We start from the raw sequence: 24,090 nt of genomic DNA on the forward strand, positions 1-24,090 counted from the left end.
CTCTGGACATTATTTTGGCTGATCTTACACCAAGGAAAGGAAATGCCCAAGTCTTTTGAGAACTGTTTGATACCTGGTCCAAGTTGACGCTGAAAAATGCCAAAGGGCCATCATGGTTCCTCCATGAGGGTAGAAACAGGTGAGAGTCAAGTATAAATGGACTCAGGGCTCAGGTTCATATCATAATACGTCCACTGGGTCATTTCTCCAGTTCCCAAAAGTATAATCAGAATAGACAATTTGCCAGAACTCTCATACTGGTTCCTTTACCTGTGGAGTAAAAGTTATCATAGTAGGAAAATCCAGGAGGAAACCATTATAGTAGGGAAAGTCTTCGAAACAACTCTGCCTTTGGTGAAGATAGTAAACCAAAGTCAATTTCACGTGTAGCGAGATTAGTACCACCCTCAAAAATGTTAAGAGTAAACAGATGGTCATCATATCCTCATATAATTCAGCAGCCCGACCTCTGGAAAAATTGGATGGATCATGGCAGACAGCAGTGGATTATGACAAATTTAACCAATTAATGACCCAACTGCAGCCACAGTGCCAGACATTGTATCTTTACTAGAGAACTTTAATGCAGCTTCTAATATGTGGTATGTGGCTATTAATGTGCAGAATGCATTATTTTTTATATCCATTAGGAAAGGTACTAGAAACAACATGCATTCACAAGGGATGGGTATCAGTACACATTCACAGCTTTTCCCTGTTGCATGAGTAGTCTCATTTTCCTACTTTCTATTGCAACAGAAAGGCTGAAGTACCCTGGACCATCTAGGTACAACCCAGAGAATCATATTGGTCCACCATACTGACTCCTCCTTAAGATGTATGGGCTTCAAAGGGTTAGAACTGCCATAAAGGTGAAGTTTTGAGAGGTTCACTGATCTAGGGTATGCTGGGACATCCCCTCAAAGTAAAGGACAAATTGTGGCACATTTTCCTAATATACGTAAAGGCACCATAAGGGCTCAGGCAGCCATAAATGCCCAACTTTTCAAACCCCACTGCATAGCAGTTGTGTGGTTTGATGAAGACTCACTCCATTCTACCCAGGTCTAAGGGTGGGCCCTGATTAGACTGAGCTAACTGAAGAATTTCCACAACCTCCAAGCCATGCTTACAGACTATGGGTGGGTGATCTGGGTTAGTCCATTCTGAATAAAGCTTGAAACTTCTGTTTGGTGGCTAAGGGAAGAGAATCCTGTTCTCTTCTCCAGTGAAAGAGAAAGCATGTAGCTCTGGGAGCCTCCAGCAACCCCTTGGCTTCCCTGGAGGAAGCCAGCTTGAGAGCAAACCTGATGAATGATACCTAGAGACTGGCAGAACCAAGAGGATCATACAGAAACTAAGCTTCCATCTGATGATATGTGGACCCACCCAGAAGCCTGCTCTACCTGTGAGCTTTCCCAGTGTTTGAGCCAATATGTTCCACCCTTACAGGTTAAGCCACCTTGAATGAGCCTTCTGATGTTTGCAGCATATTGTGTCTTAATTCCTGCAGGACCTTCTCAACATGTCATCACCAAGAGAAGCAGAAATCTGGCTCCAATCCACTGGCCAGCAATGTCAACCTTTTCTAAAGGAGGTTCTGAAAGAACAATGAAAGGGGAGTTTATTGCACAAATAGAAGAAGATATGCTCTTTGCTGTCTCTGTCCCCAAAGTCAAATGACAATTGCTATTATCTCCTTCTCTCTCTCCTCCCCTTCCCAATCCTCCAACTCCCAATCAGTCCTCTTGTCTTTCCTCCTTTTCTCATCCTCTCCACCCCTCACCATGGTCAGCAAAACAAGAGCCTAAGATGTGCCAGAGCAAGTGAGAATCCTGAGAAGGCACAGGGCAGGCGGGGGGTGGTGCCCATGACTGTAATTTGAGATTTCATCCCTATGCCATGCTCTGGGTACAAAGGATCTTCATCAAGGCAAGAACGTCTTTTCAAACCCACCATTTACCTTATAAAAAAAAGTGTGAAGGCCATTATCAAGAAGACAAAAGACTGCAAGTGTTGGTGAAGGCGGAGAGAAAAGGAAACACTTGCACACTGTTGGGATTTTAATTAGTACAGCCATTAAAGGAAACAGTATAGAAGTGCCTCAGAAAACTGGCCGGGCGCAGTGGCTCACACCTGTAATCCCAGCACTTTGGGAAGCCGAGGCGGGCAGATCACGAGGTCAGGAGACCGAGACCATCCTGGCTAACAGGGTGAAACCCCATCTCTACTAAAAATACAAAAAATTAGGTGGGCATGGTGGCAGGTGCCTGTAGTCTCAGCTACTCGGGAGGCTGAGGCAGGAGAATGGCGTGAACCTGGAAGGCGGAGCTTGCAGTGAGCTGAAATCGTGCCACTGCACTCCAGCCTGGGCGACAGAGCCAGACTCCGTCTCAAAAAAAAAAAAAAAGAAGTGCCTCAGAAAACTGAAAAATAGAACTACCATATGATCCAGCAATCCCACTGCTGAGCTGATATGGTTAGGCTTTGTGTCCACACCCAAATCTCATCTTGTGTCCACACCCAAATCTCATCTTGTGTCCACACCCAAATCTTTGTGTCCACACCCAAATCTCATATTCCCCATGTATCAAGGGAGAGACCAGGTGGATGTAACTGAATCATGGAGGCAGTTTCTCCCATGCTATTCTCATGATAGTGAGTGAGTTCTTATAAGATCTGATGGTTTTATAAGGGGCTCCTTCCCCTTCACTCAGCACATCTCCTTCCTGCCACCTTGTGGAGAAGACGCATTGCTTCCCCTTCGTCATCTGCCATGATTATAAGTTTCCCGAGGCCTCCCCAGCCATGTTGGGCTGTCAGTTAATTAAACCTCCTTCCCTTAAAAATTACCCAGTCTCAGGCAATTTTTTATATCAGTATGGAAATGGATTAGTAATGAGTATATACCCAAGGGAATTAAAATCAATATGTCAAAGAGGTATCTGTGCGCCTGCAGTATTATTCACAACAGTGAAGATATGGAATTAACCAAAGTGTCCATTAATGAATAAATACATGAAGAAAACGTGGCATATATGCTCAGTGGAATCCTATTCAGACTTAAAAAGAGAAGGAAATCCTGTTGTTTGCATGGAAGTACATGGATGAGACTGGAAGATGTTCTGCTCTGTGAAATAAGCCAGACACAGAAAGACAAATACTGTATGGGCTCACTTACCTGCAGAATCTAAAAAAAGGTGACCTTATAGAAACAGAGTGGAATGGTGGTTACCAGAAGCTAGAGAGGGAGTCAGCAATGGGGAAAGGAGAGATGTAGGTCAAAACAAAGTTTCCCTTAGACAGGAGGAGTTGGTTTTGTGATTGTCACATTACATGGTGACTACAATTAGTAATAATGTATTGCATATTTTACAATTACTAAAAGAGTAGATTTTAAACTTTCTCACTATGAGAAAAGAATAAATAAGTGAGGTGATAGATATGTTATTTAGCTTGATTTAAACTTCCTACAGTGTACGCATATATTAAAACATCACATCACATCATACCCCATAAATATATATGACTATTATTTGTCAATTAAATAAGTAAATAACAATTTTAATTGCAAAAAAAAAAGCGTGAAAAGGAAACAACTCACGGATTTCCTTCTTGAGCCTCCCCTCTTGTGGACATCAGCAAGAATCCTGGTCTTCAGCCATGACCTCTGCTAAATTCAAGGCAGAGGTGAATGGCCACATGCAGCAGGTCAAGGGGTCACGTAGTGGGCCCAAGGACACAGGGAATCAGGTGTTCAATGGGGTCGCTGGAGACACGGAGGGCAGGAACCTGTGCTCAGCAGGTGAGTGGCTTGGATTCAACCTGGCTCGGTCACTCCTTGGCTGTATGGCCTTGGGCAAGGGATAGAATGGATCGGGTCCACAGTATCCTTGCCTGTAAAGTGGGGACAATAGTGATTGTACATACTAAGTCCCCAACTGCCATTAACTGTAATCATAGAGTCTCTGGTCTGTGGCTGCTGGTGGTGACTTAGCTGTAGGGTGGGGAACTAGGTGGCCCCAACAGCCAGTACTAAAAAGAGATCTGAAATTGGTATGCATTCTACCCCGTCTTAGTTTTGGTGCCCCCCAAAGCACAGCCTGAGACAGAGCTTGGGTGTGGGTAGTTTGTTTGGGAGGTGACCCCAGAAAGCAGGAGGAAGTGGGGGAGGGTGTGCTCTCAGGTCTCAGAGAACCTTTTGAAATGTGTATAGAAGGTCTCTATACTGTATTGAATAATGCTCCCCCAAAATTTGTGTCCACCTGGAGCCTCAGAATATGACTGTATTTGGAAATAGAGTCTTTGTAGATGTAATTACTTAAATTAACGTGAAGACACACTGGATTCGGGTGGGTCCTGAATCCAATGGCTGATGTTGTTCTAGGCAGGACATGTGAAAGCACAGAGAGAAGGCCACGTGAGGATGGAGTGGAGACTGGACAGATTTGTCTATGAGCCAGAAAGTACCAAGGATCACTGATGACCACTGGAAGCCAGGAGAGAGGCATGGGATGATTTATCCCTCAGAGCCTCCAGGAGGGAACTAATCCTGAAGGCACTTTGATTTCAGACCTCTGGCTTCCAGAACTGTGAGCAAATAAATTGCTATTGACGGAAGCCACCAGTTTTTGGTCATTTGTTACAGCAGCCACAGGAAACTAATACAGCCTCCCAGAACCGCCCACCACACCTCCAGCCATGACTCATCTCCCAGCTTGCCCAAGATTTCCTTCACTCATGCATCCATTCATTCAGTGCACATTCCCTAAGCTCCTGCTTGCTAGGATGATGCTACCTGGCGCCTGGCCACGGTGAGCTCAGGTGCAGTGAGGGAGACACTAAATCACTGGGACACACGTGTTAAGCTTGGTGATTGCTGGAAACAAAGCAGGTCAAGGGAACACTGAGGACAGACCCAGCTCAGCCAGGGCTGGGGGCTGCGGTCAGGGCAGTAAGACTTCCCCAGGCAGACTGCTCACACAGAGAAAACAGTATGTGCCAGGCACAGTGGGGAGACAGTGTGAAGGATTTGGGAAGAACACTGTTAGGTGCAGTGGGAGAGTCAGGAGATGAACACTGGGCATCTTGAGCACTAAGCTGATAGGTTGTGGGCACCTGCTGTCCCCGGCATCCCTTCATGTCCCTCCTTTCAGGAGTGTGACCCAAGCTGGGCCAAGAGAATCCTTGCCTGGGACTTCATTATGGTCACCATGAGAGGAAGTCTCTCCTGTCTGGCTTGGCTGGAGCTGGGAGCAGCCTGCGACTCTGCTTCTCCTCCTGCTTGGACAAGGCTCACTGTCAGAGGGAGAAGATAGGGCCAAGGCACAGAGGAAGGAAGTGGAGAGAAACAGAGAAAAAGAGGTTGCCTGATCATGTCTGAGGTCAGGTCCTCTCCCATCCTTCCCAGTCTCATGTCAACCCTTGTCTTATGTAAACTAGTTGGGTTTCAGACCCTTAAAACAGAAAACGGAAAACCTCCCGATGGGTTTTAAATGTGTATATAGTGGGTTGAATGGGGTGGCCTCCAAAGGAAATTTCCACCCAGAGCCTCAGAATGTGAACTTATTTGGAATCAGCATATTTGCAGTTGTAATTAAGGTAAGAATCTCAAAGTGAGTTCATGCTGGATTAGGGTAGGTCATAAGTCCAATGACAAGTCCTCATAAGACAGTGAAAAGGAGAAGCCACATTGAGAGAGATACAGACAGTGGAGGCCATATGGGTATGGAGGCAGAGATTGGAATGCTGCAGCCTCAGGCCATGGAACACCTAGAGCCACCAAAAGCTGGAAGAGGCAGTAAGGATCCTCCCCTAGAGCCTTTGGGGGTGGCGGAACGCAGCCCTGCTGACACCTTGAATTCAGGGGAAAGTGAGCATGGCTTTTGGCTCATTGACCCACCACCTCTGATGACTCCCAGGGCCCTCTCCTGTGCACCACCTTAGCTCCTCTTGGCCTCATCTATCTATGATCATAGCCCCAGCTGTGGTGGCCAGGTCTGCACAGGCTCCACCCAGCTTCCTGCAACAGTGACCTGACAGCATCTCACCCAACGTTTATTAATACTGGGCTCAGGATGCTGCAGGAAGCCTCCTTGGCCGGGCACATGCACTATTCAGAACAGTGAGGAGTAAACATCAAATAGGCTAACCTTTAACCAACAGGAGTTTCAAGTCAGTGGAAAATTTCTACACTCTCTCTACCTTGAATGATTGCTCTGAGATTATTCTCATGGAATCACTGGAGGAGATCAGGAAGTCACAGAAGGTGGAGCCAAGGCACTCCTCCACCCAGCCTCATGTGCTGTCCCATACCTGATCCTGGGACCACCCTGCCTAACAGTCCTCAAACAAAAGCTTCTGTCTCCAGCTCTGCTTTTGGAGAATCCAGGCTCAGGCAGGATTCACACATGATTCTAAAGCAGGGGCCACTCCATGTGGCTGCATGTGATTGTTCTTCACCGCTAAAGCCAGTGAACAACTATGTACTAAATAAGATCCAGATGAGGCTGTTTTAACAAGCAACCTTGAGTACAGTGACTTCAAAAGGAAAGAGTTTATTTTTCACTTGTATAGAGTCCGAGTAGATGGCCCAGGGCTGGTGAGGAGCTGGGAAGTAGGGCACTCTAGCTCGTTCTCAGCTGTCATCATGACTGGTGTCAAAGCGTGCTCTTGTCACATTCCTACCTGCAGGAAGAGAGAAGAGGAAGAGTGCTCCTTTTATGGGCTCCGCTCACACCGCTTTGACTGAAATTTGTACACAAAATTTTGTTATCAAAATTTTGTCACACCCCTTACTGCAAGGGGTGTTAAGAAAAGTGGTTTCAGCTAGATAGCCACGTACCCAACCCAAACTGGTAGATACCATGATCAAAGGGAAAGAGGATTGATAGATACTGGGAGACAAGAGCATCCTCTGCTGCCAATCAAACTGCTTTCAGGAATCTATAACTACAGACACCCTACTATGCACAACAAACCAATTTGGAGGAAATATAGTGAACATGACTGGCATTGATTCAGGGCCTCCAAGGAGAAAGAGTCCTTTACATTCAGATCAACTAGCAATCTCAGAGCTGTCCTACAAGGCCTGTGCTCTATCATTCCCATTTTACAGATGAGGAAACTGAGGCTCAGAATAAGTAATGTTCTCAAGGTCAAGAAGTGCCATAGTTGGAATTTGATATAACACAGTCTCCTTGGGCAAATATTCTTGACTCCCTTATCACACTGCCTCCCTTTGAGAGTCACTAACTTCCTGCTTCCAACTCTTCCAACTCATAATGACCCTCTCTGTGTCATTATGGTATCGACAACCTCTGGGGTGGCCCCATAAGCTGGTGTTTATTGATATGGTTTGGCTCTGTGTTGCCACCCAAATCTCATGTTGAATTGTAATCCCCACGTCAGGGGAGGGGCCTGGTGGGAGGTAATTGGATCATGGGTGTGGATTTCCCCCTTCCTGTTCTCGTGATAGTGAGTGGGTTCTCATAAGATCTGATGGTTTAAAAGTCTGTGGCATTTCCCCCCTCTCTCACTCTCTCTCCTGCCACCATGTGAAGAAAGCCCTTGTTTCTCCTTCACCTTCTGCCATTATTGTAAGTTTCCTGAGACCTCCCCAGCCATGTGGAACTGCAAGTCAATTAAGCTTCTTTTGTTTATAAATTACCCAGTAACAAGTAGTATCTTTATAGCAGTGTTAAAACAACTAATACATTTATACTCGTGTGTGATCCCCCGCCCTTGAGTGTCAGTGGGGCCTGTGATTTGTGACAAGATGCACTTTATTATGATACAAAAGATTGTAACCTCTCTTGCTGGGTGTGAAGAAGCAAGCTGCCATGTTGTAAGATGTCCTATGGAGAGGGCCACATGGCAGTGAACTGAGGGCAGCTCCAGCCTCCATCCAAAAAAGATAATGAGGCCCTCAGTCCAGCAGCCTACAAGGAACTGCCAAAACCTATGAGCACCGAAGCAGATCATCTCCCCAGTCAAACCTCAGATGAGATCACAGCCCCAGCCAATATCTTGATTGCAGCTTTGTGAAGGCATAGAACAGATGACCCAGCCATTCTGTGCCCAGACTCCTGACCCGTAGAATTATGAGATAATAAATGTGAAGTGGTTTAAGCTGCTAAGTTTATAGTAATGTTGTTACATCATCATATATAACTAATACAGTCTTAGTTTCCCACTCTGAAAATGGGCAAGATACACCACCTTTCAGATGTACACTCAGCCAGTGGGAAGGAAGCCATTCTCCTATACTCAGCTGTACTAGTTTTCTATAGATGCTCTCAGAGAGTACCACAAGCTTAGTGGCTTAAAACAACACAAATATACTTGCTTGTAGTCCTAGAGGTCAGAATTCTGAAATCAGTCTCACGGGGCTAAAGTCGAGGCATTGGCAGGGCTGATTACTCCTAGGGAGACTCTAAGGCAGAATTATTTTCTTATCTTTTGCAGCTTCTAAATTCCATTTTTATTCCCTGGCTCATGGCCCCTTCCTTCATCTTCAAAACCAGCAGTGCAGTTTTTTCAAACCCCTCCTTCCATCATCACATCACTTTTCTAACTCTGAGTCTTCTGTGTCCCTTTATAAAAACACTTATGATTACATTAGGTCAACCCAGATAATCCAGGATAGTTCATAAATGTGTGCCCTTTTAAGCTGCTAAATTTGCGGTAACATTGTTACACAACAACAGAAAACTAATACTGTGTGTACTAGTCAAAGTTTTCCAGAGAAACAGACAGTAGGATATACAGAGAGATAGAAAAGGAGGTTTATTATGGGAATTGGCTCCAGGACTTATATCACTGGGACCACCCCCATCCAGGGGAAGTTGATGGTGTAACTTCCAGCAAGTCCTGGAATTCAAAGGCCCGAAAACCAAGAGCTTCAATGTCCAAGGGCAGAAGATGGATGTTCCAGCTCAAGAAGAGAGAGCAAATTCATTCTTCCTCCACTTTTTTTGTTCTACCTGGCCCTCAACAGATTGTTTGATGCCCACACACATTGGTGAAGGCAGAGTTTCTTTACTCAGTCTATTGATTCAGTGCTAATCCCTTCCAGAAAGACCCTCACAGACATACTCAGAAATGTTTTACCAGCTATCTGAGTATCACTTGACCCCGTCAGTTGACACATAAAATTAACCATCACGCTATCTCAAAACCTTAATTTAATCACAGGTGCAAATTCTCTTTGCCTATAAGGTAACATACTCACCAGTTCTTGGGATTAGGACATGAACATGTATGGAGGCCATTATTCAGCCTACCACATCATCACACCTTAGGAACACAACCAATGCTAGTTACCAAGACACCCATAATCATTAGTTTGTTTTTTTCATCTATTCTAGAGTGCCTCCTGTATGCCTGGCATGGTTCTGGTCATTGCAAATAAATTTACGATGTCTGCTCTCTAGGGGGTGAGAAAAGAAACATCTGAACAGTTGTAAAGGGAAAATTGAAAGTTTATATTTCTTCAGTGCCTACCATATGTGATTAGTTTTCTATTGATCCTGTAATATATTACAAAGAACTTGTGGCTTAAAACACAATGTCTGGAGCTACTGCCACCAAGTCCAGATCTCCTTGCCGCATGCCCCCGATGGCCACTCGATGTGCATTCCCGATTCCTTTTGGTTCGAAGTCTAATATGGCAATTCTCAAGGATCAGCTGATTCATAATCTTCTAAAGGAAGAACAGACCCCCCAGAATATGATTACAGTTGTTGAGGTTGGTGATGTTCACATGGCCTGTGCCACCAGTATCTTAATGAAGGACTTGGCAGATGAACTTGCTCTTGTTGATGTCATGGAGGACAAATTGAAGGGAGAGATGATGAATCTCCAACATGGCAACCTTTCCCTTAGAACACCAAAGATTGTCTCTGGCAAAGACTATAATGTAACTGCAGATTCCAAGCTGGTTCTTATCACAGCTGGGGCACATCAGCAAGAAGGAGAAAGCTCTCTTAATTTGGTCCAGTGTAATGTAAACATCTTTAAATTCATCATTTCTAATGTTGTAAAATACAGCCCAACTGCAAGTTGCTTATTGTTTTAAATCCAGTGGATATCTCAACCTATGTGGCTTGGAAGATAAGTGGCTTTCCCAAAAGCCATGTTATTGGAAGTGGCTGCAGTCTGGATTCAGCCCAGTTCCATTACCTGATGGAGGAAAGGCTGGGTGTTCACCCATTAAGCTGTCATGGGTGAGTCCTTGGGGAACATGGATACTCTACTGTGTCTTTATGGAGTGGAGTGAATGTTGTTGGTGTCTCCCTGAGGACTCTGCATCCAGATTTAGGGACTGATACAGATAAGGAACGGTGGTCACAAGCAGGTGGTCAAGAGTGCTTATGAGGTGATCAAACTGAAAGGCTCCACATCCTGGGCCTTTGGACTCTCTGTGGCAGATTTGGCAGAGAGTATGATGAAGAATCTCAGGCAGGACACCCAATTTGCATCATGATTAAGGGTCTCTATGGAATAAAGGATGATGTCTTCCTTAGTGTTCCTTGCATCTTGGGACAGAATGGAATCTCAGACCTTGTGAAGGTGACTCTGACTCCTGAGGAAGAGGCCTGTTTGAAGAAGAGTGCAGATACACTTTGGGGGATCCAAAAAGAGCTGCAATTTTGAAGTTCTCTGAGGTCACACCACTTCACTGTCTAGGCTACAACAGGATTTTAGTTGGAGGTTGTGCATGTTGTCCTTTTTATCTGATCTGTGATTAAAGCAGTAATATTAAGACAGACTGGGAAAAGCATCAATTCCTAAAGTTAGAAAGAGGCATGGTTTGTAAAATCCTACAGCTATATCCTGATGCTTCATGGTACTAATCTTGTATAGTCCTATAAGTCTACCACCTTTGAGGCACCACTGCCAATGCTGCAAATGCTGCAGTTACCCCTTGAGCCAGATGGATATTTACTGTGTGTTATATAACTTCCTGGCTCCTTCACCGAACATGCCTAGTCCAACATTTCTTTCCAATCAGTTACATCTTAGGATCCAGTGTATAAATCCAATATTGCATGTCTTGTGCATAATTGTTCCAAAGGATCTTATTCTGTGGACAATATATATATCAGTAGTACACATTGCCATATAGTACAAAAAGAAACATCTACATATAAACAATGCAACCAACTATCCAAGTGTCATACCAACTAAAACTCCCAATAAACCTTGAACAGTGGAAAAAAAAAAATAAAACAACACAATAGATATTCTTATAGTTTTGTAGGTCAAATATCCAGCATGGGTCTAAATCAAGGTTCCAGCAGGACTACGTTCCTTTTTGGAGGCTCCAGGGGTCAATCTCTTTCCTTGCCTTTTCCAGCTTCCAGAAGTCATCTCCATTTTTTTGTTTATGACCTCCTCTTCCATATCAAAACCACCAATTGTGGGCCACAATCTTCTCAGGTTACAATCGGTCTGGTTCTCTCTCTTCTGCCTCCTCCCTCCACCTATAAGGATCCTCTTGATTACATCAGGCCACCGAGATCATCCCAGATGAGCTCCGCATCTCAGGGATGGCTGATGAGCAAGCTCAATTTCACCTGCTGCCCTAATTCCCCTTTGCCATGAACCTAATGTAGTCACAGGTCCAGGAGATCAGGAAGTGGATATCTTTGGGAGCCATTATTCTGCTTACCACAGCATGTCACACCCACTGATAGCATTTTTAAAGTATTATCTCATTTAGTCATCAGAACAACCAAGTAAAGTAGTACTGTCATCATCCCTATTCTGCAGATGGGGAAATGTGGTACACGGCGCTTATGTAATTTTCCCAAAGTCACATGGCTGATAGTGATTATATTTGAAACCAGAGAGTTTTGGTCTAAAACCCCCTCTTATAAACACTGCACCACGTTGCCTCATATGTAATGCCTACTACATGCCAGTCCTGTGCTCTTTTATAAACTCTAATAAGCTAGCAGTTTCCTTAATTTAAACAAACCCTTAACTTTCAAGTTTGCAACACAGAATCTCCATCAAGGAAGGGGTTTGGGACCTCACAGTCCCAATCCTCTTGACTTCATGGATGATGATGGTTTCTGCTACCATGATCCACCTCTCTGGCCTAGGGGAGATTGCTTGTCCCCCTTAGACAGCCTCACAGAGCCAGATTAAGAACCAACAAGGCCAGGCATGATAGCTCATGCCTGTCATCCCAGCACTTTGGAAGGCAGAAGTGAGAGCATCAGTTGAGCCCAGGAGTTCAAGACCAGCCTGGGAAACAATGAGACCTCATCTCTACAAAGATTAAAAAAAAACATTAGCCAGGCATGGTGGCATGAACCTGTGGTCTCAGCTAAGCTACGGTTGCCCCACTGCCTTCCAGTCTCAGTATCAGAGCAAGACCCTGTCTATAAAAGGAAAGAGAGAAGAAAGAACCAACAGCTGAGCATGTCTCTGAAGCCATCTATGAGAGGGACCAGATCATTCCAGGGAGAGTAAGATGGAGGGAATTACATTTAGCAAAATTATCTCAAGGGCAGTATGACAGGAAAGAATTCTTTGAGGGGCCTCCTGGATTGAAAAATAAGACCCCCAAAGGCAGGCTTGACGATCAACAGATGGTTGATCTAATCTTAGTAGAGGGGCCTGAGTTAATTATAGTTTTATTTTATTCTGTAAAGCCTGCAAATTTGGGCCACAGCAGAATTGTTCTGACAGCAAAAGAGATATAGAATCAGGGTTCCTACTTCCCCATACCTGCCACTCCTACCCCCAGATGAATATGAAGGCAACATTTAGGGAACATGAGTTTGGAGGACAAACTCTTAGCTTGCTCAGGGCCCCTACACATTTTCACTGTCTTTACAGAGATTCTTCCCTTTAAAATCCCATAGCACAGTTGAGACATGAATAAAAGGTTCTATTTTATCAAGATTTTTTTCCCTAAAGTCCAAAATAAGTACGGAGAGGAACATAAGACAGCATCATCTCAGCAGGCTATGTCATCCTGGCTTCTGACCTGCTCTGCTTACCATCTTAGCACCCACTGCCCGAAAGACCACCCTGCCAGACACACCTGCCCTTGAGGAATGATAATCTGAAGTGATTCAGGCAAGCCCCCCCCCCACCAGCCCAGGGCCCACCCTCCAAGATTCAGCTTCCCAGCTGAAGATCCAGCTCTTCATTTGATTAACACTGGAAGGGCCTTTTAGAAATAATTAGGCAGTGGGGCTCAGAAAACCCTACAGGAAAACAGCATCTCCACCAAGCCCCTCATTCATAAAAGACAAACACAGACACACACACCCTAGGAAGAAGAAGACCACAGAACACACACAGAATCCACACAATAACTCCTCCCAATAACTCATCAAAATGAGTACCATTAGCTCTTTTTACAGAGCAGTAAACTGAGGCTCGGGAAACAACGTAATTTCTCCAACCAACGCGGTAACTAACAAAGCCACAGTTTGATTAAGCTTTCTCAGACTACAGAAACCACGCTGCCTCCCCATGATAAAGGAAAAAAAATAAATAAATAAGTGCATACAACTGTTTTGGCATCAGTAGCCCCTTCTCATTTCACTACTTAATATTCAAATGCAGAGAATTTCCACACTGGAGAATCAAAAGCCCAAAGATTTTCCCTAGAAGGCCTCGGAGCTTGATTTTTCACAAATGGCCCCAAGGATGGAAAAAGTCTCCCAAATTGAGACTGGCAGGAGAGCGGGACCCATTTTGTCTGATTTTTCTTCTCTCCTTTCTTGGCATTAGTAGGCTCAGCTCGCGCCAATGGAAAATTCCCAAGTGCCAAGCAGTTCTCAGATAATCTGCACGCAAAACAAAACAAAACCAGAAAAAAAAAAAGCCTTTCAACAGAGGCAGCTCATGAGGGGTTAAGGCGAGCCTCCAGCCAAAACATAGATTTTTTCAGATACTTGACATCTTTTTCATGTTGATCAGGAGGTTTGTGCCCAGCCACAGCCTATGATGGCTTCAGTCCCTCACTGAGACCAGTACTGGGTCAGACCAGAGCCTGCCTTTGGACTCAAGAGGGTCCCAGGTCCAGATAGTTTGACCTCTGCCAGGCTCAAGAGGGTCCCAGGTCCAGATAGTTTGACCTCTGCCAGGCCTGGGCCTGGAAATTCCCTGTGGGAAAGGACAAGAGCTGCCTGGGAGGGCTAAGGAAGAAGGATCTGTGCTGGCTTGGACTCAGGGATGACAGATAGATGGACAGAGGTAGAATTTGGAGAGGGTGAGAAAGAACGAGAGAGATACTGACTGTCAAGGAGTCCCTATATATGTCCTAGAAGACAAAATCTAGTATAGAATGCTCTATTCATAAGACAAAAGATGTATTAATCCTATCTCATGCAATCATATTAACAATAACATTTGCATATAGTCATTTAGCCAATATTTATTAAGCACCTAAGCATCAGGCAAGAATTTGACAATGAGCAGAGTAGCCTGGGTGCCTGCGGGCAGAGAGCTTTCATCCTCACCATGGAGACATGCAGTAAAATTGACAGTGACGTAGCGGACTTCAGTGCTATTGAAGGGGCCGTGGGAGCACATAAGACAGGGAAATCTGATGTTTGTTTGGATTTGATGTTTTTACAAAACATGCTCCCCCACTGCAGTTCTTAATCTTCTAAAAAAAAGAAAAACCTCATAAAGTAGGCATTATTGTGTTATCATCAGAGTCATCCCATGTTGGAGATGAGGAAACTGAGGCTCAGAGAAGTGGAGGAGCACACAGGGCAGCCCAGAAGCTAGGTGTGCCTGCCCCTAGGTCTGAGATGCCCTCCTTTGGGACAGCAGCGGACTCCTCTGCTCACCCACTGAGGGCAGGTGGGCAGGGCCTGCCGCAGCTGGGGCTGGCTTACTCCTCGTTGTGAGGAAGCAACCTGCCTGCCACCCGCTCACTCAGGGGTCTTCTCAGTGAACTCAGTAGGTCTGAGAAACAGACATGGGAGACTGAGTCAGACCCACCAAGGTGTCCTCTGATCACCCTGATCTCCTTGCCTTCCCCAGGCTTAGCATTATAACAACCCTGCTTCCCAGGTCAGGAGATCCCTAGGTAGTTCGTAAACACAGCCCAGTTCTGTGACACCTTATGCCAAAGACCTGTAAGTCAACACAGGCTCTACCTTTGCCCACAGGCATGGGAAGATGCCTTTTCAGAGGGCACGTCCTTCTTCCCCTCCACTCCTTCAACCCTAGCTCCTGGGGCTAGCGATGGGCAGAATCTCTGGGGAAGAAGGACCACCTGAGATAGTACATCTTGGGGAAGGCTGCAATGACCTGTTTACATTCCCTCTGCCCCAACAAGCTGTAAATCGGAGAGAGCTGAGTTCTAATCTGGCTTCACCATTTGTCTTAGCTCCGGCTGCTATAACAAAGTACCACACTGGGTGGCTTATCAACAATGGACGCCTATTTCTCACAATTCTGGAGGCCGCCAGTCCAAGATCAAGGCTCCAGCATGGCCAAGGTCTGGCGAGGTCCCCCTTCTGGGTTGCAGAATCCTGACTTCTCCTTGGATCCTCACATGGTGGAAAGAGGGGACACTGGATCTCGGGTCCCTTCTCATAAGGCATGAATTCCATCATGAGGGCTCAGGCCTCATCACCTCATCACCTCCCAAAGGCCTCACCTCCAAATGCTGTCACATTGGGGGTTAGATTTCAGCACATGAATTTGAGCTTGTTTGTGGGCTACGTAGGCATCTCTTGACCTGGGAACTAGGATTTTTATAATGTTGTGGATTTCAGCATATGAATATGGACAGGCGCTTGACCCATAACCCCACTTTAAACCTGGGTGACCCTTGCTAGGATCTGTTACCCTTTGAGCCTTGGCTTTCCTACCTGTTCAGTGGCAACACCTGCTGCCAGTTGAGTGGCCCTGAGTCTACGTCTGGTGCACGTGTCATGGGCTCAGCACAGGCTGCTGCTCTTAGGGAGTTTCCTTCCCTCCATCCTTGACAGCAAGGACCACCTCACTCCCTAGTCCCGACACCCAGTGTCAGCCAGGCATAGAGGAGGCACAAGGAGAATTTCCTTTTGATTAAAGTTAGTTCATTTTATTCTGCCTTACTCTTTATCTTGGGGCTCTGTGGGAGGGGACCTATGTGGGATTTGGCCACATGGCCCCAGACCATGAATAGATCCATTAGGATACATTTTCCAGTCTCAGAGATACATGCCCAAAGGAAACGAAAACCAGAGGTTGGAGTCAAGAGGCCTAACTTCTAGCTTGGTTCAAATTCCAGCTTTATTACTTGCCAGCTTCATGACTTTAGCAAGTCATTTGCTTTTTCTGGGCCTCTGTTTCTCAATCACAAGGTTGGGTCCCAAAGCACTCCTCCTCCCTGACACTCCCAGAGGTCTCCCTAGTTCAAGAACAGGCCAGGAGACTCCCTCTGGGTCTGCTCTCCTCTATCCTGTATGTTGGGGGCCAATGCTGGTTTCAGAGCCGTGACTCTTCACCAGGACCGTGTAACCCGAAGCACATACAGAACCTCTTTTAAAATGCCCTGGGATGGAGACCAGGTAGCTTCTGGGATGGAAACCAGGTGGTTTCCACATACACCCTGCATTGAAAACTGCAGAGCCTGCAAGAAATTAACCAAGCCTAAGCTGGAAAGAAACATCAGCCTGAGATTGCTGCCCTGGGTCTTTAGAAACCAGGTCATACTTCAGCAGGTATCCAGTTGGTCATGTGTGGGAGAATCCTGAGATGTTCTAAACTCACACCTTTGTTGTGAAACTTTTCCCAAATGCATCATTAGTTCCCTGAGGCTGCTATAACCAATTTACCACAAGCTGGGTGTCTTTTAACACGGTAAATGTATTCTCTCACAGTTCCATCCCAGTCTTTGAGGGGAGTGACCACAAGTAAGCCACTTATGCCTAGAGCCAGGAATAATAGCCCAGAAATGAGAGGCCCAGGGGCAGGAAATGAATGGGGAGCACACAGGCCTGGTGGGAAGGTCCTCATCACAGGCAGTGAGACGAGTACCAGCCGTCCTCATGAGCCACCTCTCTGGTTTCCTCTCTGGGGGAATTGCCCCAAACAGGCTTTGGCTTCAGGAACACCAACACATCTGAAGGAGGCGTTCTGACACCTGGCTAATCTCAGAACATGTGGAGGAATTCTGCACTCACAATGGTGAGACCTCTGGGCACCTTTCCCAACTTGGCTCCCAGAAACCTGGCAGCCAGGCTGTGCCCTTGCTGCTCTCCCCTGAGAAGAAACTGAAGGATACCCCTCTAGGGAAACCCACTGGCATAAGGGGAAAGACCTACACAAACTGCCATTTCAGCAGCCCCAGTGAAATGACAGATCGCTGCTTCATTGCCTGACTTGCCCACAAACCCAGATTATGCCCACAGAGCTCTTATTTCATGTTTTTGGGCAAATGTCACCAGTCATTTGGGAGACATCTCTTGATATAAAAGAGGAAGATGAAAGCAGAAAGGGAGAGAGAGAGAAGGAACTCAGAGAAAAGAGAGAAAATGCAGCACGCAGAATAAACTTATTTTTAAAAAAATCTGTAATTCCAAGCCTCACAGAGATAAATATTGCATCTGTGAAATAAGAACAGGATGCTATAATAAAGGGGACATTCAGAGAACATGGAAGAGCTCTTAAATACTATGAATATGACAGCAGAAATGAAACCGTCGAGGAAATGAATGAATGATAAAATGCAGAAAATCTTCTAGAATGGAACATAGGAGAGATTTTAAAATATTTTTTTAAATTAAAGGATTGATCTAATCAGCAAAACATCCAAATAATAGGAAGTAATAGGAATTCTGAGAAGAGAAATGATCAGCAATTAAGGGTACAGGTTGAGTATCCCTTATCTCAAATGCTTGAAACAAGGAGTGATCCGCATTTAGGATTTGTATTAGTCCATTTTCACACTGCTATAAAGAATACCTGAGACTGGGTAATTCATGAAGGAAAGAGGTTTGACTCACAGTTCCATAAGGCTGGGGAAGCCTCTGGAAACTTACAATCATGGCAGAAGGTGAAGGAAAAGCAAGGCATGTCTTACATGGCGGCAGAAGAGGAAAAGAACAGGGGAAACTGCCACTTACAAAACCATCAGATCTCGTGAGAACTCACTTGCTATCGCGAGAACAGCATGAAGGAAACCGCTCCCATGACCTCATCACCTCCCACCACATCCCTCCCTCAACATGTAGGGATTACAATTGAAGATGAGATTTGGGTGGGGACACAGAGCTAAACCATATTAGAATTTTTATCAGATTTTGGAATATTTACATACATATAATGAGATATCTTTGGGGTGGGACCCAAGTCTAAACAATAAATTTGTTTATGTTTTATATAAACCTCGTACACATAGCTTGCAGGTAATTTTATGCAATAATTTTAATAATTTTGGGCTGAAAACAAAGTTTGTGTACACTAACACATCAGAAAGCAAAGGTGCAGGGACTGGGCGCAGTGGCTCATGCCTGTAGTCCCAGCACTTTGGAAGGCCGAGGAAGGCAGATCACCTGAGGTCAAGAATTCAAGACCAGCCTGGCCAACATGGAGAAACCCTGTCCCTACTAAAAATACAAAAATTAGCCTGGCATGGTGCGCATCTATTATTCCAGCTACTCGGGAGGCTGAGGCAGAAGAATCGCTTGAACCCAGGAGGCGGAGGTTGCAGTGAGCCGAGATCGTGCCACTGCACTCCAGCCTGGGCGACGGAGCAAGACTCCATCTCAAATAAATAAATAAATAAATAAATAAACAAACAAACAAACAAAGCAACAGTGTAATTATCTCAGCTACTAATGTGGACAATCTGTGGTTGGTTGGCATCACCAACATTCCTGACTCTGAATTTATATTCTACCAATAAATAACCATTTTCTTACACTTATTCACACGAGTACTTTAACAGTAAAAAAAAAAAAAAAAAGATATGCCATTAATACAGTGAAAAATCATGTGTTCAGGGTACCCAAGCAGCTCAGCAGCATCACGAGAACTCCTGCGTCACCCCTAACCAGCAGCAGCCAGCAAAGGCAGTGTTCGACTTCACCAGCAAAGCCTTGTCTGATTAAACGGTTACTAATAACTGGTTTTGTTAGTTTGTTTGTTTGTTTTGAGATGGAGTCTTGCTCTGTCGCCCAGGCTGGAGTGTAATGGTGTGATCTCAGCTCACTGCAACCTCCGCCTCCCAGGTTCAAGCAATTCTCCTGCCTCAGCCTCCCTAGTAGCTGGGATTACAGGTGCCTGCTACCATACCCAGTAGAGAGGGGGTTTCACCATGTTGGCCAGGCTGGTCTCGAACTCCTGACTTCAGGTGATCCACCCATCTTGGCCTCCCAAAGTGCTGGGATTACAGGCGTGAGCCACAGTGCCTGGCCTAGTAACTGTTTTTTGTTGTTTTTTTTGCTTTGATTTGTTTTGGACAAAAAAAAAAAAAAAAAACATGAGGAGCAGTTGAGGAACGAGAAAGTGAGTCCTCCATGCAGAATGAGGAGGCATTCTGTGAGATGGCTTTTTAAATGTTTCCTGCAGAGTCCTCTGCCTCCTTAATAGGGTTTTTTTTCTGAGAGTCTCTCTTTGATTTTATCAAGGGACATGATTTTTTTGTTCTGTTGTGAATGTGCAGCGCCCTAGCCCTTCAATAAGCCCATCCTGCATTTTCATCATGTCGTGTGTAGACACTCTTTCTGCTGTGCTAACATCATCTTTATCGTCACTATTATCACCATCACCTTGATTCAGAAACATTTCAGCTATTTTGCCATCGGTCAATAAATGAACAATAGGAGCCCCATTCTCAATGTTAAAAACTTCTATATTCACTTTTTCCAGCTTACTGAAAAACTCTGAAGGTCTATATTTTGCATATATAAGGTCAGACATGATTTTTTTTCTCACTTGACTTATGGAATCCTTGAAAGTCACCAGCTTGTTTATTATCATCATTGAACACAGTCACAGGCCAGAGGTTGTGCCAGGCATGCACAGCTGTGTCTTTAGTCACTGTGTTCTCGGCATTGGCAACAGTGTTTACAGCATCCTTTGCGCTCAACTCCTCTTGAAAATCTCCCACCCCCACACCACTGTTCACTGCTGCTAGTGCGCTGTTCAAGAGAGTGTTTTTATATTTACTCTTCATTGATCTAAGGATAACCTGGTCACATGACTGAATTAATGAAGTCACATTTGGGGAAAGTACATGGCATAAGCATTTTTTATGAGAATCTCAGCTGAAAGATGAGCAGAACTGTTGTCAAGGAATAACAAAACCTGGCCAGGTTTTGTGCCTCATGCCTGTAATTCCAGCACTTTGGAAGGCCAAGGCGGGAGAAGTGCTTGAGCCCAGGAGTTTGAGACCAGCCTGGGCAACATAATGAGATCTTGTCTTTACAAAAAATTTAAAAATTAGCTGTAGCCCTAGCTACTTGAGAGGCTGAGGTGGAAGGATCACTTGAGTCTAGGAGTTCAAGACTGCAGTGAGCTAGGATAACACCACTGCACTTCAGCACGGGTGACAGAGAGACACCTTGTCTCTAAAAAATTAAAATAAAATAAAAAAAGGAATAAGAAAATCTTGCAGTCATATCTAGCTCAGCTTCCCTGAGCACAAGTCACTGGTACAAAATGTTTGTGAAATAGGCCGGGCACAGTGGCTCACACCTGTAATCTCAACACTTTGGGAGGTTGAGGCAGGAGGATTGCTTGAACCCAGGAGTTCAAGACGAGCTTGAGCAACATAATGAGACCCTGACTCTATTTTTTTTAACTAAATTAAATTGAGTTTTTAAAAAACAAAACGTTTGTGAAATCAATCAGAATTGGCGCTGCATGCATTTTTGTTAGCATAACAATTAGACTGGTAAGAAATTTACTCCATGAAAACAGTGAGGGTGCAAGTGTTTGCCCATCACAGCAAGCTCAAACTTATGCGTGCCTGCTGCATTAGCACATCCCAGCACCGTCGTTCTGCCCCTGACATCCTTCATTCCCACAGGGGCTGTCTCATCAGCTGTAGTCAGTATCTTTCTGGGGCAAGCTCAGCAAAACAGTGATGTTTCATCAGCATCGTAGAGTTGTTCAGGTGTCTGTAGAGTTTTATCAGTGATGACCTTGGCAAACTCATTAATGAATTTCCTCACTTCTTGATCAGCAAATGTTTTATCACCACAAATCTTTAAGAATTTAATGCTGTCTTTAATTTTCTTTTCTTTTCTTTCCTTTTTTTTTTGTTTTTTGTTTGTTTGTTTGTTTTTGTTTTTTTCCAGAAGGAGTCACGCTGTGTTGCCAGGCTGGAGTGCAGTGGCGTGATCTGGGCTTATTGCAAGCTCCGCCTCCTGGGTTCAAGCGATTCTCCTGCCTCAGCCACCCGAGTAGCTGGGACTACAAGTGTGAGCCACTATGCCAAGCTAGTTTTGGTATTTTTTGTTTTCTTTTTTGAGACAGGGTCTCACTCTCTCACCCAGGCTGGACTGTAGTGGTGCAATCATGGTTGACTGCAGCTTCGACCTGCTGGGCTCAAGCCTTCCTTCCACCTCAGCCTCCCAAGTAGCTAGGACTATAGGCACATACCATACCTGGCTAATTTTAAAAAAGTTTTGTATAGCAATTGGTTTTTCTGGAGTAAAATCAAAACAGAAATCTCATCCCCAAATATTCAGGATATGTATTTTTTAATTGCAGACACAGTGGGGCGTTGACCATAACTGCTTTAACAAAAATATTTAAATTATCTTGTAAGTCTATGTTTTAAGGAGATAAAAAGAATCTGGGATGATGTGAAATAAAAATACAGTGGAAATAAAAAATCTTAAAAAAAATGTTTTGTATAGACGAGGTCTCACTATGTTGCCCAGGCTGGCTCAAACTTCTGAGCTCAAGCAACACTTTCTCCTCAGCTTCTCAAAGTGTTAGGATTACAGGCATGAGCCACCGAGCTCGGCTTAATGTTGTCTTTTCTTAAATTTCTGCATCCAGCCTGTTGAATATTCACAGTTTCCTTCAATTTTTTGTTCAGCATGACCGATCCTTGCTTGTTTCATGATCAGGTACCATCACACAACACTGACAGAGTCACTTTCAATACACAGCTGAGATCTTCATTTTTAGCTTTACACGGTGTTTTTCTAGTTTTCATTAACTTCTGTTCATGACTTGCGGCATAGGACTTTGACAGTTCATCCTTCTGTTTCTTCAGGTCATGTGCTGTGGTCATTCCAACACTGAGCTCCTCCATCTGATGTTTTACATCTACAGCACTGTCCGGCTTCTCCAACAGCTTGACTTTCCATGTTATAGATAAACACAAATGCTTCCTTTTTGTCTTATCACTTCCTTTTTTATTAGCCCATGGGAGTATCAGCAGGCCTTTAAAATTTTAATCAATAACTTTATTTATTAATTTTTATTTTATTTATTTATTTATTTTTGAGATGGAGTCTTGCTCTTGTTGCCCAGGCTGGAGTGCAGTGGCACGATCTTGGCTCACTGCAACCTCCACCTCACGGGCTGAAGTGATTCTCCTGCCTCAGCCTCCAGAGTAGCTGGGTTTACCGGCGCCTGCAACCACACTCGGCTAATTTTTGTATTTTTAATAGAGATGAGGTTTCACCATGTTGGCCAGGCTTGTCTCGGTCTCCTGACCTCAGGTGATCTGCCCGCCTCAGCCTCCCAAAGTTCTGGGATTACAGGTGTAAGCCACCTCGCCAGGCCTTAATCAATAACTTTACACCACACAGCAGAGAATAAGAAAAAGAACCAAGTGAGTAATGCAGGTAGATCTTGGCTTCATGTGGGGCATAGTGGGGAACCTATCATTGGTGCCTCAGCCTGTGCAAGTGCTATTTTATTCCCTGTGTGAGCGCTTGAGGGGCAGAGTGAATCTGGATGTGCATGGAAAAGATACATCACCGCTGAAGGGGGCTGAGAAGGCCTTTTTTTCCTTTAGGGATATGAAATAAACGATGTGTTGTGCACCAGTATTTTGACTGTGACAAAATATGACATCATGCCTGCTCTCAAGACATTTCAGATCTTGGAGCATTTCCGATTTCAGATTTTAAGATTAGGGATGCTTAACCTATACTTTCTTGCAACTAAAGGCCACAGGTTTCCAGATTGAAAGGATTCACTTGGGCCCAGCACAAACAACAAAAAAGAACCACACCAAGGCACAGGATGATGAAATTCCCAAGCAACAGAGACAAGGAAAAGAACCCAAAACCCCACAGGGAAAGAAAATAAGAATTAGAATGACATCAGACTATCAATAGCTGGAAACAAGATCACAGAGAAATGGTTCCACGGTTGGAGGAGGTACAATGCTGCATTCAAGCAAACTATCATTGAAATGTAAGAGGAGAATAAAGACAATCTCAGACATGCAAAACTTTGAAAATGTTACCTTCCATACAGCTTCTCTCAGGAAGCTACTGAAGGAGATGCTCCAAGAAAGGAAATCAATGAAGCAAAAGGAAGGCCTGAAACCCAGGAAATCAGGGCTCCAACTCAGGAAACAGGCAAAGGGGACTTCTCAGATGACAGAGCAGGGAAGTCCAGGGTTGACAGCTGTTTGATGGCTTCCAGGACAACCAGTGGTAGGAGGGCAACGTTCTCCAGGAGAAATGACCCCGAGAGGAGAAAGGGAATGGGGATGTTACCTGGCGTGTGTAAATTTGCTCAGAATAGTTCTCCAATTCTGAGAGAGTGAAGAGGTGAAATTAATGACAAGCACATAGGTAACTAAAGAAAGCATAAAGGCAATTATCAACTTCAAGAAAAAAGGTTATACAAGACAGGAAATGTAATTAAAGCATATTATGTGGCATAACTATGGACACTATTTATGTGGTCATAATAGTAACCACAGAATATTGATCTAACAAAAAATGATACTTTTATGAGAATGGTGAGAGGGTATTTGGGAAAGCAGCGTAAGAGCTAATCTTCAACTTTGTAACAGAAAGTCCATCAATAATATTTGATACTAAAAAATCAAGGATTATCAGTGCAGAGAGATGATTTAGAAAGAGGTAAGAAAATGCCAGAAGAAATAACTAAAGGTTGAAAATGCTGGATCTG

The 24,090-nt window shown here is 44.5% G+C and overlaps 1 pseudogene; it reads left to right on the forward strand.

Annotated features, from left to right (window-relative positions):
* The first annotated feature begins 9,638 nt into the window (after positions 1-9,638).
* On the forward strand, positions 9,639-10,656 carry LOC129034929 (L-lactate dehydrogenase A chain-like; annotated as a pseudogene).
* Positions 10,657-24,090: the final 13,434 nt, after the last annotated feature.

Source organism: Pongo pygmaeus, chromosome 3, assembly GCF_028885625.2.
Source record: "Pongo pygmaeus isolate AG05252 chromosome 3, NHGRI_mPonPyg2-v2.0_pri, whole genome shotgun sequence".
Taxonomy (NCBI): Eukaryota; Metazoa; Chordata; class Mammalia; order Primates; family Hominidae; genus Pongo; species Pongo pygmaeus.